This window comes from Bombina bombina, chromosome 1 (genome assembly GCF_027579735.1).
Source record: "Bombina bombina isolate aBomBom1 chromosome 1, aBomBom1.pri, whole genome shotgun sequence".
Taxonomy (NCBI): domain Eukaryota; kingdom Metazoa; phylum Chordata; class Amphibia; order Anura; family Bombinatoridae; genus Bombina; species Bombina bombina.
Window position 1 is genome coordinate 1,325,907,548 of NC_069499.1, and position 14,262 is coordinate 1,325,921,809.

The following is a 14,262-nucleotide window of genomic DNA, read 5'->3' on the forward strand; positions in this document are numbered from 1 at the left end:
CCGACCAAGCATCTTTTTCCATCTCCCGGTTCCTAAAATCGATGCCATATACACGTCCCCTGATAGGGGACGTAACAGGGATTAAACTGATAAGAATAGAACTACTAAACACACCACTCCTATCTGGTGGCACATTAGATTGCACGCACAGTGCCCCAAATTTGAAGTAGGAGGACCGACCAAGCATCTTTTTCCATCTCCCGGTTCCTAAAATCATGCCATATACACGTCCCCTGATAGGGGACGTAACAGGGATTGAACTGATAAGAATAGTACTACTTAACACACCACTCCTATCTGGTGGCACATAAGATTGCATGCACAGTGCCCAAAATTTGAAGTAGGAGGACCGACCAAGAATATTTTTCCATCTCCCGGTTCCTAAAATTGATGCCATATACACGTCCCCTGATAGGGGACGTAACAGGGATTAAACTGATAGGAATAGTACTACTTAACACACCTTATAATAACGCAGAGAGAGGCAACGCAGAGAGAGGAGTCTGAAGAAGAGGAGTCAGAGGAGGAAGGTGACTTTGAGGAGGTGGAAGACCAAACACAGCAGGCATCCCAGTGGGCTTGTTGTCACCTTTCGGGGACCCTTGGTGTTGTACGTGGCTGGGTGGAGGAAGAGACCTTCAATGACATCAGTGTGGACAAGGAACGGGACATGGCTAGCTTGGTATCCAACCTTGTGCAAATGGGGAGTTTGCGGTTGTGCAAATGGACTGTTTGCGGTTGTTTGCGGTGCGTTAAAGGGACAGTCGAGGCCAAAATAAACTTTCAGATTCAGATAGAGCATGTAATTTTAAACAATTTTCCAATTTACTTTTATCACCAATTTTGCTTTGTTCTCTTGGTATTTTTAGTTGAAAGCTTAACCTAGGAGGTTTATATGCTAATTTCTTAGACCTTGAAGTCCACCTCTTTCAGATTGCATTTTAACAGTTTTTCACCACTAGAGGGTGTTAGTTCACGTATTTCATATAGATAACACTGTGCTCGTGCACGAGAAGTTATCTGCAAGCAGGCACTGATTGACTAGACTGCAAGTCTGTCAAAAGAACTGAAAAAAGGGGCAGTTTGCAGAGGCTTAGATACAAGATAATCACAGAGGTTAAAAGTATATTATTATAAATGTGTTAGTTATGCAAAACTGGGAAATGGGTAATAAAGGGATTATCTATCTTTTAAAACAATAAAAATTCTGGTGTAGGCTGTCCCTTTAAACGGGGAGTTTGGTCTGTCACTGTGAAGCGGGTGTAACCGTTACACTACCTGATCGATACAACATCATACCTGATGTTTTAAAGCATGTTATTCCAAACAATTTAGGAATGTTAGGTAATTTATGCCCATTATGGCTTAAAAACAGACTCTGCATCAACTATGTAATTTTCCATGGGAGTTTTGCAATGGATCCCCCTCCGGCATGCCACAGTCCAGGTGTTAGTCCCCTTGAAACAACTTTTCCATCACTATTGTGGCCAGAAAGAGTCCCTGTGGGTTTTAAAGTTCGCCTGCCTATTGAAGTCTATGGCAGTTCACCCGGTCCGCCCGTTCGCGAACAGTTGTGGAAGTTTGCGTTCGCAGTTCGCGAACCCAAATTTTTATGTTTGCGACATTACTATCTGTGATTTCTCTTCGCCACCTTAGTGGTGGCAAAGAATGCAAGAAGCAGAAGTCTAATGACGCCTGCTTCTTACATTGTGGGAAGCAGGCTTGCATGTGTGAACCTGCACTGCAAGGGCTCCGGAGCAGTTTACACTGCTAGGTATTGAAGCTAACCGTGGTTAGAACGATTTGCTCCAATTAAGAGGACTAAAGGTCACAGTGTTGTAAAGTCCTGTATAAAAACTGTGCTTACATAACATTCCACATATTGCATGATGGATTCTTTTTTTTTCTAACAGTGGAGAAATTCCTCAAGCTATGCCTCTGTGACTGTTGCATGCACAGTTACAGAGGTAGCTTTTACTGATGAATATTATTTGGTACCAGAGGTAGCTTTTTCTGACAGATATTTTTATTTGGTACATAATGACTTTGCATGTGAAGGGTGCAAAACTGGATTAAATAATACACAAAATGGATTATAATTTTCGAAATGCCAACATTTATATATCAATACATATACAGATATATATCTGTACTGATATATAAATATTGTCATGTCAAATATTATAATACACATTAGGTATTATTTAATCCAGTTTTGCTCCATTTAAATGCGCACTCATCGTGTACCAAATAATATCCATCAGTATAAGCTACCCCTGTGATTGCTCATGCGGGTAAGCAAACAGTCACAGAGGCATAAGCTTGAGGAATTTCACCACCGTCACAAAAACTACCCTATAACTCTGTATGTACTATTTGAGGTCACAGCATTTTAAAGATATTTGTGTTACAGATTTGAAATGAGGTTACAGATTTGAATGTGGCAATGTCACATAGCTCAAGTGCAGTGCTAGGGTAACTTTTTCTGATGGGTATCTTATTCTTTTTTTGTTTTTTTTTTCATTCAAATGTTTATTGAAAACCAAAATATTACAATGGAAAATGTTAAAGATGATAAATTATACAATCGTTTCAAGATTCATCCATGTAGTGTTGTCCATTTTTTTTTTAAATAATATATGGGAGAAAAATAAAATAAAATAAAAAAATGGGGAAATAGGAGGAAAAACAATCTATTGATAGAGTGATAATAAAAGAAAAGAAGATATCATTACTGTCAGTATAGAGTCAGTATGTCTCACATGTTACAGACACAAGTCATATTTTATTAGTGCATTAAGGAAGACTGAGTCGAGCTAACTTTGGAGTGTTCTAGAGAGGTTTTTTTTATTTTTTTTATTATAGGTTTCCCACATAGAAGTCATTTGGGCATATACATCAGTGTTTCTAGTTTTCATGTAGTAGAATTCCTCCAAAGAGATCATGCGATTGCATTCCTGCTGCCAACGGGAAAGGGAGGTGATCCTGTCTGACTTCCAGTTCCTTGCAATAAGAATTTTAAAACTATTACTTAGGATATTAAACAGTTTTTTTGGTAGGGATTGGACATTTTTTAGAAACTTTATTAAAAAGCCATAAACATGGGTCTAAAGGGGTGGGGGTATCAAGAATTTTACTTGCTTCTTGTGAGACCTCGTTCCAGATGGGGGTTATTTTGTTACATTGCCACCATATATGTGCCATGTGACTTACATTGGAACCACATCTCCAGCACTGTGCGGATTTGAGTTTATATATTCTTTTACATCTCTTAGGCGTTAGGTACCATCTTTGTAATATTTTCAAGTTAAGTTCAACAAATTTACACGAGAGTGAGGACTTCTTAATGTTAGAGAATATGTATAACGCTTCTGTGTAGGTAATGTCTATGCCTAGTTTGGTGTTCCATCTGTCTATATAATAGGGTAGAGAACCATGGGGTTGTTGTAAAAGAATGGAATACGTAAGAGATAAAGCATGCCTAATTGGGGTGATTTTTTTACATAGGGATTCGAAGGGTGTCATTGATCTGTTCATGTTTTTGTTTTGAGGGGGGATGAGATGTAAGAATGGCATTGTGTGTAGAATAACCAATTTTTAAACACCTGGAAACCTGTAGTGATAAGTTCTTCTTTAGTAGGGGAGTATTGATCGTTACCCAGGTGATGGATTTGTAATGATCTAAGTGATATTCCTAAGTGAATAGAAGAGATTTGTAGTCCTGGCGTGAAATAATTGTTATGCGTTAGGGGTGTTAGTAGGGAGAATCTTGAGGATATGTTTGGGTTCTCAATTAGGATCTTATCCCAGATTTTAAAGGTTTCAGTCACGATTTGTGAGGAGAATTTTAGAAATGTATTTCTATCTTTGGAAGACCAGCACAATTGGCCCAGGTGTGGAGTTTGAGCGATATCGTGTTCCAGTTTAACCCAAATTTTGTTATGTAGGTTCAAGAACCAATCAACTATGGGTTGAAGGAAAGTGGCTTGTCTTTAGCGATGTAGGTCAGGGACTCCAAGTCCCCCCATGCTAATTGGGAGTAACATTATTTTGTTGCTGATTCTTGCTCTAGAGTTATGCCATATAAAGTCTAAGAGATTTGACTGTAGGGAACTTATGTATGAGGAAGGTAGAGGTATGGGTAGGGTTTGGAAATGGTAAAGAAGTCTAGGAAGGACATTCATGTTACTGAGATTAATTCTACCTATCCAAGGGATACATTTTCTCTTCCATGATGACAAGTCTGCTATTATAGTAGCAAGGAGGGTTTATAGTTTTGGTTAAAAAGGCTGTCAGGTCTTGGGGTTAGATAGATTCCTAAATATTTAAGTGATTTTGGTTGCCATCTGAAAGGGCATATCTGTTTGATTAAGTTTTCCTCTATATGAGGCACATTGATGTTCATGATTTCGGATTTGTTTTTATTAAGAAATTGGACACGTGTCCGAATTCGTCTAATTATTGGATAATTTGGGGAATAGTAGTAATTGGATTAGCTATATAGAATAGTACATCGTCGGCATATAACATAAGTTTGAGGTGGGAATTTTGGATTTGTATTCCGGTAATAAATGGTTGGTTACGGATTTTTTGAGCTATAGTTTCTATTGCACAAGCAAATAGAAGGGGGTGATAGTGGGCAGCCTTGCCTCGTACCATTAGAAATAGTAAAGGGGGAGGAAAGAAAGCCGTTGACAAGAACTCAGGCAGTTGGAGAAGAATACATGGCAAATACTTTAGCAATGAATTCTTGACCTATACCCATTTTTTGGAGAACTGCTTTTAAAAATTGCCAACCAACGCGATCAAATGCCGTTTCCACGTCAGTTGACAGAATCACAAGTGGAATGTTTTCATGTACAGCATATTCTATTAATTGTGTCACTCTGACAGTGTTATCTTTGGCTTCCCTGGTGGGTACAAATCCCACCTGGTCTTCTCTGATTAGGTTTGGGAGGATTGAATTTAATCTAGTGGTAAGTAGTTTGGCATAAATTTTTAAGTCTGTATTCAATAGGGAGATCGGTCTATAATTCTCTACATAATGACGATCCTTACCTGGTTTTGGGATTAAAGATATATACGCTTCTACCGTCTGTTTTGGGAAAGGATTTGTAGGGGAGATAGAGTTAAAAAGGATAAGGAGATGTGGGGAGAGGATATCTATACATTTTTTATAGTAGAAATTGGTAAATATGTCAGGTCCAGGGGCTTTGTCAGTAGGAAGATCTTTAATGGTTTTGCGTATCTCGGTAAGAGAGAAAGGGCTGTTAAGGTGGGATAATTGTTAGAGTGATGGGGGAACCAAAATAGAGATGGATGTATGCACAATGCACTTTTAATATAGAAACAAGTCACTTGTCCACACACTGCTTGGACGCAATAGCAGTTGCCACTTGAAACAAAATAAGGGGAAGTTAACCCCCGCAACAACCCCTGTTGTTTCAAAATTGAGGAACCTTCACATCAAATATAACAGAGACAGTACTTAATAATCCAAAGTGACTCACCACTCTCCTGTTGCTAGGTGCAGTCCTCTTGCTCTCTCCTTGATGTGGTTTGCCCGTAGAGATAGTTTATCCACTTGTACTTTTTTTTCCTCCACCTGACTAGCAGATGGCTGGCAGGTGCCTCCTGGTGGTAAAGAACTGCCCAAGCAGAATGGTATGGAAATTTTACCTCCGCAGCAAAGGTACAAGAAAAAGTTAAACTCTCTCTTTGTGCTCACTATGGCCAATAATTTGCAAATATCCAGTGAAAAAAGGTTGTCAGGAGCACCAGAAAGAGAGTTAAAAATAAAACTTTATTAAGTCAAGGGGTTGAATTTACCCCAGGGAAAGAGACAAAAAAGACAAATTGAAAAACAGTAGACAAAAAGGCTGACCAGTTTCGGCGTCTGCCTTAATCCTAGCCTGCTTAAAAACTGACTGTTTTTAAGGTGCTTGATACTATTAATTGTCCTATGTGGTGTAGATGATGTATGATTTGAGTTATCTCGGTACGGGTCTAGAGAGACATTAAGGTCCCCTCCTATAATAAGCAAACATTTTGTAACTTCTAGGATTTTTTGGAGAGGGAGAAAATAAATTTTTCCTGATTGGTATTAGGGGCGTAGGCGGACACTCGTGTGACAACTGTGTTGTATAGTCTTCCAATCAGTATTAAGTATCTGCCCTCATAATCTTTGTATGAGTCAATCAATTGGAAGGGAATTCCCTTCTTTATAAGAATGCTAACAACGTTGGTTTTAATGCTATTTGAGGAGTAATAAGAAGTTTCGAATTTATATGAAAATGTTTTGGGCTCTTTGCCTCTGACAAAGTGGGATCCTGTAAGAAAATCAGGTCACCCCATTTGTTTTTAAGGTCCCTTATTACAATGTTCCTTTTATGTGGGTTATTCAGTCCCTTTGAGTTAATCGAGAGGATGCTCAGATTTCTTTTAATGGGTTTATTCATAGGTGTTGTTTGAGGTACTGATATGGTGGTTTAGAGATTGTAATGTAGGGCTAACAAAATGCAAATCAGTAGAGCATGGCGTCGTTTTTTTTTGCACATATGTGAGAATAATAATTACTAACAATTATTAAAGGGTTCGGTACTGAGATATCATTAAACATCCATGTGGGGTAACAGTAAAAAATAAAAAACTGGGTTTGGGGAATGGGTGTAAACATAGGAAAGATTGAAATTTCTTTCAATTCAATCAGAGGTCCAACAACTAGAGGGACCTTAGTAAAGAATCATAATAATAACAGGGTAAGAAAATATAACAGATTACATTAATGCAGAACAGGTAAAAGTCTGGGACTTTTTTAAGGGGTTGATTAAGGCTTAAGACCCAAATGGAAGCATCTCCAGGCAGAATCCGCGGGTGGCTAGATTATACCTTCTAAGGTCTCGCTTTATAAGCCATTCTTTCAAATTTCCTCTCTATTAGACTTTATTCAACTCAGTGCTTTTCTTGCCATCCACTGGTCCTTCTTTTTTCCACATACCTCAGTCACCTCACAAATTAATTGTATTCCTTCTCTTCACTTTCATGCACACCCTTTCCATATCTTCACGCCCCCCTCTCTATTGCGCCTTATTCAGTTTAGTGCTTTTCTTGTCATTTACTGGTTTTTCATTTTTCCACATAATTCAATAATTTCGCAAACTAATTATATTTTCTTTTTTCACTTCCACGCATGCCCCTTCCATATCTTCCCTCCCCCTCCCTCCTCCCTCTTTTTTTTCCCCCATAGCACAGTTTTATCCTTATTCACAGTATATGGACAAATTCCTCACGTCACCCCTTTCCACCACTAAGTCCCATCCAGGCATGGCAGCTGAGCACAGAGACCAGAGGAATAAGAACTCTGAGAACTGAGACGCTGGTCAAAATTCATCCAGAAACAACCAATACCCCAAAACATTTGGACCCCCAAGATTCTCAAACCCTGGTCACTAGCATCCTAGAAACCTTAACTCCCAAATTTGATGTACTCAGAGCAGAATTCAAACATGATTTCTTATCACTTACCACAGAGGTTAGACAGTTTTTCAAGAGGCTACAGGAGGCAGAACAAAGGGTGTCTGACCTAGAGGATATGACTGACTCCCTGAAAGTGACCACCGAGAAGACTTGATACATTTTGTAACACATAACCTCCCCCATCTATTAAACGTCACTCCCCCAACCTCACCCTTTATAATTGAGAGAGTGCACAGGCTGGGGAGACTCTCTGAGCCTTCTAAAACTTCTTCCAAACTTAGGCCCGTTATCGCCAAATTCCTGAATTTTCAGGACAAAGTATCGTTTCTCCAACAATTTCACAAAACACAGCCATACAGTTAGATTACGAGTCTTGTGTTATGAGCTGTGCGGTGCTACCGTGCAGTTTTTCTTTCATGTAATTAGCAAGAGTCCATGAGCTAGTGACGTATGGGATATACATTCCTACCAGGAGGGGCAAAGTTTCCCAAACCTCAAAATGCCTATAAATACACCCCTCACCACACCCACAATTCAGTTTTACAAACTTTGCCTCCTATGGAGGTGGTGAAGTAAGTTTGTGCTAGATTCTACGTTGATATGCGCTCCGCAGCAAGTTGGAGCCCGGTTTTCCTCTCAGCGTGCAGTGAATGTCAGAGGGATGTGAGGAGAGTATTGCCTATTTGAATGCAGTGATCTCCTTCTACGGGGTCTATTTCATAGGTTCTCTGTTATCGGTCGTAGAGATTCATCTCTTACCTCCCTTTTCAGATCGACGATATACTCTTATTTATATACCATTACCTCTACTGATTCTCGTTTCAGTACTGGTTTGGCTTTCTACAAACATGTAGATGAGTGTCCTGGGGTAAGTAAATCTTATTTTCTGTGACACTCTAAGCTATGGTTGGGCACTTTGTTTATAAAGTTCTAAATATATGTATTCAAACATTTATTTGCCTTGACTCAGAATGTTCAACATTCCTTATTTTCAGACAGTCAGTTTCATATTTGGGATAATGCATTTGAATTAATCATTTTTTCTTACCTTCAAAAATTTGACTCTTTTTTCCTGTGGGCTGTTAGGCTCATTTTTTGACGTTATTTTGCGGCAAAAATGTCGGCGTTCCGGAAGTGGCGTCATTTTTGGCGCCAAAAATATGGGCGTCGTTTTTTGTCTCCACATTATTTAAGTCTCATTTTTCATTGCTTCTGGTTGCTAGAAGCTTGTTCTTTGGCATTTTTTCCCATTCCTGAAACTGTCATTTAAGGAATTTGATCAATTTTGCTTTATATGTTGTTTTTTCTCTTACATATTGCAAGATGTCTCACGTTGCATCTGAGTCAGAAGATACTTCAGGAAAATCGCTGTCTAGTGCTGGACCTACCAAAGCTAAGTGTATCTGCTGTAAACTTTTGGTAGCTATTCCTCCGGCTGTTGTTTGTATTAATTGTCATGACAAACTTGTTAATGCAGATAATATTTCCTTTAGTAAAGTACCATTGCCTGTTGTAGTTTCTTCAACATCTAAGGTGCAGAATGTTCCTGATAACATAAGAGATTTTGTTTCTGAATCCATCAAGAAGGCTATGTCTGTTATTTCTCCTTCTAGTAAACATAAAAAATCTTTTAAAACTTCTCTCCCTACAGATGAATTTTTAAATGAACATCATCATTCTGATTCTGATGATTCTTCTGGTTCAGAGGATTCTGTCTCAGAGATTGATGCTGATAAATCTTAATATTTATTTAAAATGGAATTTATTCGTTCTTTACTTAAAGAAGTACTAATTGCTTTAGAAATAGAGGATTCTGGTCCTCTTGATACTAATTCTAAACGTTTAGATAAGGTATTTAAATCTCCTGTGGTTATTCCAGAAGTTTTTCCTGTTCCTAATGCTATTTCTGAAGTAATTTCCAAAGAATGGGATAAATTGGGTAATTCATTTACTCCTTCTAAACGTTTTAAGCGATTATATCCTGTGCCGTCTGACAGATTAGAATTTTGGGACAAAATCCCTAGAGTTGATGGGGCTATTTCTACCCTTGCTAAACGTACTACTATTCCTACGTCAGATGGTACTTCATTTAAGGATCCTTTAGATAGGAAAATTGAATCCTTTCTAAGAAAAGCTTATCTGTGTTCAGGTAATCTTCTTAGACCTGCTATATCATTGGCTGATGTTGCTGCAGCTTCAACTTTTTGGTTGGAAACTTTAGCGCAACAAGTATCAGATCATGATTCTCATAATATTATTATTCTTCTTCAGCATGCTAATAATTTTATCTGTGATGCCATTTTTGATATTATTAGAGTTGATGTCAGGTTTATGTCTCTAGCTATTTTAGCTAGAAGAGCTTTATGGCTTAAGACTTGGAATGCTGATATGGCTTCTAAATCAACTCTACTTTCCATTTCTTTCCAGGGTAACAAATTATTTGGTTCTCAGTTGGATTCTATTATCTCAACTGTTACTGGTGGGAAAGGAACTTTTTTACCACAGGATAAAAAATCTAAGGGTAAAAACAGGGCTAATAATCGTTTTCGTTCCTTTCGTTTCAACAAAGAACAAAAGCCTGATCCTTCATCCTCAGGAGCAGTTTCAGTTTGGAAACCATCTCCAGTCTGGAATAAATCCAAGCCTGCTAGAAAGGCAAAGCCTGCTTCTAAGTCCACATGAAGGTGCGGCCCTCATTCCAGCTCAGCTGGTAGGGGGCAGGTTACGTTTTTTCAAAGAAATTTGGTTCAATTCTGTTCACAATCTTTGGATTCAGAATATTGTTTCAGAAGGGTACAGAATTGATTTCAAGATGAGACCTCCTGCAAAGAGATTTTTTCTTTCCCGTGTCCCAGTAAATCCAGTGAAAGCTCAAGCATTTCTGAATTGTGTTTCAGATCTAGAGTTGGCTGGAGTAATTATGCCAGTTCCAGTTCCGGAACAGGGGATGGGGTTTTATTCAAATCTCTTCATTGTACCAAAGAAGGAGAATTCCTTCAGACCAGTTCTGGATCTAAAAATATTGAATCGTTATGTAAGGATACCTACGTTCAAAATGGTAACTGTAAGGACTATCTTGCCTTTTGTTCAGCAAGGGCATTATATGTCCACGATAGATTTACAGGATGCATATCTGCATATTCCGATTCATCCAGATCATTATCAGTTCCTGAGATTCTCTTTTGTGGACAAGCATTACCAGTTTGTGGCTCTGCCGTTTGGCCTAGCTACCGCTCCAAGAATTTTTACAAAGGTTCTCGGTGCCCTTCTGTCTGTAATCAGAGAACAGGGTATTGTGGTATTTCCTTATTTGGACGATATCTTGGTACTTGCTCAGTCTTTACATTTAGCAGAATCTCATACGAATCGACTTGTGTTGTTTCTTCAAGATCATGGTTGGAGGATCAATTTACCAAAAAGTTCATTGATTCCTCAGACAAGGGTGACCTTTCTGGGTTTCCAGATAGATTCAGTGTCCATGACTCTGTCTTTAACAGACAAGAGACGTCTAAAATTGATTTCAGCTTGTCGAAACCTTCAGTCACAATCATTCCCTTCGGTAGCCTTATGCATGGAAATTCTAGGTCTTATGACTGCTGCATCGGACGCGATCCCCTTTGCTCGTTTTCACATGCGACCTCTTCAGCTCTGTATGCTGAATCATGGTGCAAGGATTACACAAAGATATCTCAAATAATATCTTTAAAACCGATTGTACGACACTCTCTAACGTGGTGGACAGATCACCATCGTTTAATTCAGGGGGCTTCTTTTGTGCTTCCGACCTGGACTGTAATTTCAACAGATGCAAGTCTCACAGGTTGGGGAGCTGTGTGGGGATCTCTGACGGCACAAGGAGTTTGGGAATCTCAGGAGGTGAGATTACCGATCAATATTTTGGAACTCCGTGCAATTTTCAGAGCTCTTCAGTCTTGGCCTCTTCTGAAGAGAGAATCGTTCATTTGTTTTCAGACAGACAATGTCACAACTGTGGCATACATCAATCATCAAGGAGGGACTCACAGTCCTCTGGCTATGAAAGAAGTATCTCGAATTCTGGTTTGGGCGGAATCCAGCTCCTGTCTAATCTCTGCGGTTCATATCCCAGGTATAGACAATTGGGAAGCGGATTATCTCAGTCGCCAAACGTTGCATCCGGGCGAATGGTCTCTTCACCCAGAGGTATTTCTTCAGATTGTTCAAATGTGGGAACTTCCAGAAATAGATCTGATGGCGTCTCATCTAAACAAGAAACTTCCCAGGTATCTGTCCAGATCCCGGGATCCTCAGGCGGAGGCAGTGGATGCATTATCACTTCCTTGGAAGTATCATCCTGCCTATATCTTTCCGCCTCTAGCTCTTCTTCCAAGAGTAATCTCCAAGATTCTGAAGGAATGCTCGTTTGTTCTGCTGGTAGCTCCGGCATGGCCTCACAGGTTTTGGTATGCGGATCTGGTCTGGATGGCCTCTTGCCAACCGTGGACTCTTCCGTTAAGACCAGACCTTCTGTCGCAAGGTCCTTTTTTCCATCAGGATCTGAAATCCTTAAATTTAAAGGTATGGAGATTGAACGCTTGATTCTTGGTCAAAGAGGTTTCTCTGACTCTGTGATTAATACTATGTTACAGGCGCGTAAATCTGTATCTAGAGAGATATATTATAGAGTCTGGAAGACTTATATTTCTTGGTGTCTTTCTCATCATTTTTCTTGGCATTCTTTTAGAATACCGAGAATTTTACAGTTTCTTCAGGATGGTTTAGATAAGGGTTTGTCCGCAAGTTCCTTGAAAGGTCAAATCTCTGCTCTTTCTGTTCTTTTTCACAGAAAGATTGCTATTCTTCCTGATATTCATTGTTTTGTACAAGCTTTGGTTCGTATAAAACCTGTCATTAAGTCAATTTCTCCTCCATGGAGTTTGAATTTGGTTCTAGGGGCTCTTCAAGCTCCTCCGTTTGAACCTATGCATTCATTGGACATTAAATTACTTTCTTGGAAAGTTTTGTTCCTTTTGGCAATCTCTTCTGCCAGAAGAGTTTCTGAATTATCTGCTCTTTCTTGTGAGTCTCCTTTTCTGATTTTTCATCAGGATAAGGCGGTGTTGCGAACTTCTTTTGATTTTTTACCTAAAGTTGTGAATTCCAACAACATTAGTAGAGAAATTGTGGTTCCTTCATTATGTCCTAATCCTAAGAATTCTAAGGAGAAATCGTTGCATTCTTTGGATGTTGTTAGAGCTTTGAAATATTATGTTGAAGCTACTAAGTCTTTCCGTAAGACTTCTAGTCTATTTGTTATCTTTTCCGGTTCTAGAAAAGGCCAGAAAGCTTCTGCCATTTCTTTGGCATCTTGGTTGAAATCTTTAATTCATCTTGCCTATGTTGAGTCGGGAAAAACTCCGCCTCAAAGGATTACAGCTCATTCTACTAGGTCAGTTTCTACTTCCTGGGCGTTTAGGAATGAAGCTTCGATTGATCAGATTTGCAAAGCAGCAACTTGGTCCTCTTTGCATACTTTTACTAAATTCTACCATTTTGATGTATTTTCTTCTTCTGAAGCAGTTTTTGGTAGAAAAGTACTTCAGGCAGCGGTTTCAGTTTGAATCTTCTGCTTATGTTTTTCATTAAACTTTATTTTGGGTGTGGATTATTTTCAGCAGGAATTGGCTGTCTTTATTTTATCCCTCCCTCTCTAGTGACTCTTGTGTGGAAAGATCCACATCTTGGGTATTCATTATCCCATACGTCACTAGCTCATGGACTCTTGCTAATCACATGAAAGAAAACATAATTTATGTAAGAACTTACCTGATAAATTCATTTCTTTCATATTAGCAAGAGTCCATGAGGCCCGCCCTTTTTTTGGTGGTGGTCATGATTTTTGTATAAAGCACAATTATTCCAATTCCTTATTTTATATGCTTTTGCACTTTTTTATCACCCCACTTCTTGGCTATTCGTTAAACTGAATTGTGGGTGTGGTGAGGGGTGTATTTATAGGCATTTTGAGGTTTGGGAAACTTTGCCCCTCCTGGTAGGAATGTATATCCCATACGTCACTAGCTCATGGACTCTTGCTAATATGAAAGAAATGAATTTATCAGGTAAGTTCTTACATAAATTATGTTTTTCTCACCGCTCACTTACCTACAGTGCTAGTATTATGGGTTTTTACAAACCCGGCGTTAATAGGCAAGAAGTGAGCGTAGAGCAAAATTGTGCTCCATACCGCACTCCAATACCATCGCTGCTTATGTCAGCCGTGAGCCAGTTGTACGTGCTCATGCACAATTTCCGCATAGACATCAATGGGGAGAGCCGGCTGAGAAAAAGTCTAACACCTGCCAAAAGCAGCGTAAATCTCAGTAACGCAGCCCCATTGATTCCTATGGGGAAACACATTTTATATTTACACCTAACCCCCTAACATGAACCCCGAGTTTAAAAACACCACTGATCTTACACTTATTAACCCCTAATCTGCCGCCCCCGACATCGCTGACACCTACATTATATTTATTAACCCCTAATCTGCCGCTCCGGACATTGTTATCACCTACATTATACTTATTAACCCCTAATCTGCTGCCCCAACATCGCTGACACCTACATTATATTTATTAACCCCTAATCTCCCGCCCCCAATGTCACCGAAACCTACCTACACTTATTAACCCCTAATCTGCCGTCCCCAACGTCGCCGTTACTATATTAAATTTATTAACCCCTAAATCTAAGTCTAACCCTAACCCTAACACCCTCTAACTTAAATATAATTTAAATACATCT